At 39.3% G+C, this 2,735-nt stretch overlaps 1 pseudogene; it reads right to left on the bottom strand.

The window, feature by feature from the left end:
• Window positions 1-890: 890 nt before the first annotated feature.
• Window positions 891-2,443, bottom strand: LOC147900397 (uncharacterized; annotated as a pseudogene).
• Between the last annotated feature and the right edge of the window lie 292 nt (window positions 2,444-2,735).

The following is a 2,735-nucleotide window of genomic DNA, read 5'->3' as shown; positions in this document are numbered from 1 at the left end:
AAATGAAATGGTGAGCTTCATCTCTGATGACCTATCTGATCAAGATTGGGCTTTCTAAAGCCATGCTATATGCTTATGAAAATGGTGTTATGGCTTTGATGCCAGTGTCTAACTCCGATGTTAGAAAGAGTTTTTGATAAGCTATGATGCCTAAGTTTCTTTTGGACTACGATGTCCATAATTTTTGGTGTTCTCCCATTTCAGTCGAGGGAGGGCATGTTAGATGCAACCTCTTGGGAGAACACATGATTGGCTTGGCTGAATTGTGATTGGACCATATATGGTGGTCATTGCATGGCACTACATAGAGACCATTTGGCAATCTACATTGGCGCATCAATGATGGTAGATCAAGAGGCTTTGGTGCATGGTGGCTCTTGGAGACTTAGCGACTCTTGGTGATCTCCATGGCATGTTGGCGGTAATGAACTATGGATGGTGGCTCTCATGATATAGTCAGTAGTTTTGATGAGCTCCCTCCTTTTGTCCAAGCCCTTGTGGCTGTGTCTGTGTGTTGTCTAGTTCATTAGAATTTCTCATAGTAGGGTTCATAGTAGAGTCGTGTCTCTTGTCTTGGCAAAAAGCCCCATAGGGATGAGCCATAGTCCTAGTCGTGAGCAGTGAGTTTTGTCGTAATAGCTTCTTAATTCAACTAGTTTTATCTGAGTGAATGAATCCTTCCATAGCCTTAGTCACAGATTATTTGCCTTGGTTCTTTTAAGATCGAATAGCTCTTGTAGAGATTACGATGAGATGTTGAAGCAGAAGTTAGAGGAGCAAATGGTACATGAGGAGTTGGTGCACAAGGAGAAGATAGAGGATTGTTCAGGTGCATCACATGCTCCAGCTACATCGGAGTCCTCCTAAAGAGTGTCCAAGTATAGTGGAAGCTACGTGTCTCCACCATTGCCAGCAATAAAAATTGCATTTAGAACAAGAACCAGAAAAGAAGTAGCTTGCGAATGAGGATCAATATTCTCAATGAGTTGGACCATGGTAGATATCTACACATGTCCACAATCACTAAGATCAGTGTGGCTATTGGTCACTAAGTCGTTGAGAAGTACTATACATGTACAAAAATCATGCGAAATCATATACATTGTTATTGAGAAGTAATATAAACAATCTCTCCACCAGCTATGCTTTTGCATTGAATTGTGCTCTCCCAACTACACAATAGATGTTGTATATTTTGTTAGTAACAAATGAAGACAATGAATGAATCATGTAAATATAACAAATGGAGATACTAAAGAACCAATTTTTAAACATTCTATGCACCTTTTTGTTGTTGATAATAATGAATGAGAATTCTTTTGAAATACTGTCCTCTATCTCCACACGAATGTCATGACACAATTGGGCTAGTGTACAACACTATCCTATTGAGATTATACTTACCAATATTACATCTTCATAGACCTTGATCTCCAATACTTTGTTTTTAGGGCCAAACAAGTTAAGATCTTGGTCCATTGGAACTAATTTATCCGCAATGAACCTATTGTGTTTGTAGTAAAAAGAAAATATAAAATTATGGCTTGCAATCATGTACTTAATGGTAGCCATACTTGGCACAACCTCACACTAGACCTTGTTTGATATTTATTTATCCCAACCATCATCCAAGAAATCAAGGTTCTCTTCATTTCCAGTTGCTTTGTAGGTGAACATTGTTTTGCACACCTTGACTGGATACTTGTTAAATAGGTCAACAAAAACAGTGATTGGCATGCATACATTTAGTTCTACAATTCTTGTAGCAATGCCTGGACGTAAAGATCGTTGAACTTCTGCAAATAGCTTAGCCCCATGTATGTCTCTATCACACTACTAGGGGGCACTGGCCAATCTATCGTATTCCATGGCAGAAGATCTTGTTTCCTCAACACACCGTGAGTGTTTGCTTTGTTCAACAATTCATAAAAATGGTCATAGAAGAAGATACCTATTTACGCTAATTGAGTTGTAGATCTACCTTGATATTGTAATTCTCCTATTGCTCCATGCAAGACATCCAAGAATCCCAAAATGCACTCCACTGGCTGCCATTCTTCATCTGATGACGGATACAGATCTGAAAACCAAAACACGTTTTAGTTTATGCTAAAAATAGAAATGTTCAAAACTACCATTCCGGAACTAAAAGGGTTAAAAACTCACAATTGAGCCTGTGCCATGGAAGATAATATGGATAATCACGTAGCACAAGTTCATTGTGCATATATACATGCTCAACTAGTATTTCCTTAAAAACTTTCTCACCATCTATTGTTCTAAAATCTTTGACCTTGCCTTTCCAAGAGGCCAGAAATATATTATTCGACTGTGGTTTTTTCCTCCTCGTTGGTTGCATTAGCACCCAACATCCTTTTGACACAACCATCTTTTTCCAGTGACCATCTGCATTCACCCTATTGGCAACCTCTATAGATGATATGCATGTTGTAGGTCACGGAGAAACAATGCTCACCTCTATGTCTTGGTCTTCTGCATTCTGAGTTACACACCACTTCGCATTGGGACACTTTGGGTTGCCTGTTGCCATGGATGATTCGTGAAAGAGAACCAAAATTTCCAAATGGGTAAAATGCAAGCGAGAGAACTAGGACATAAAGTAGGAACGTAAGAAAGAAAGACGCCCTGGGGTGCCTATTGCCAAGGATGGAAAGTGTGAGCAGGAGAACTCAGGGGGAAAAGCAAGCCAAATTTTAGACTCAAGAAAGCACATT

Source organism: Dipteris shenzhenensis, chromosome 7 (genome assembly GCF_047967505.1).
Source record: "Dipteris shenzhenensis isolate YYH24624 ecotype China chromosome 7, Dip_SZ_1.0, whole genome shotgun sequence".
Lineage (NCBI taxonomy): Eukaryota > Viridiplantae > Streptophyta > Polypodiopsida > Gleicheniales > Dipteridaceae > Dipteris > Dipteris shenzhenensis.
Note: the sequence above shows the minus strand (reverse complement) of the source record. Positions and strands in the feature narration are given on the sequence as shown.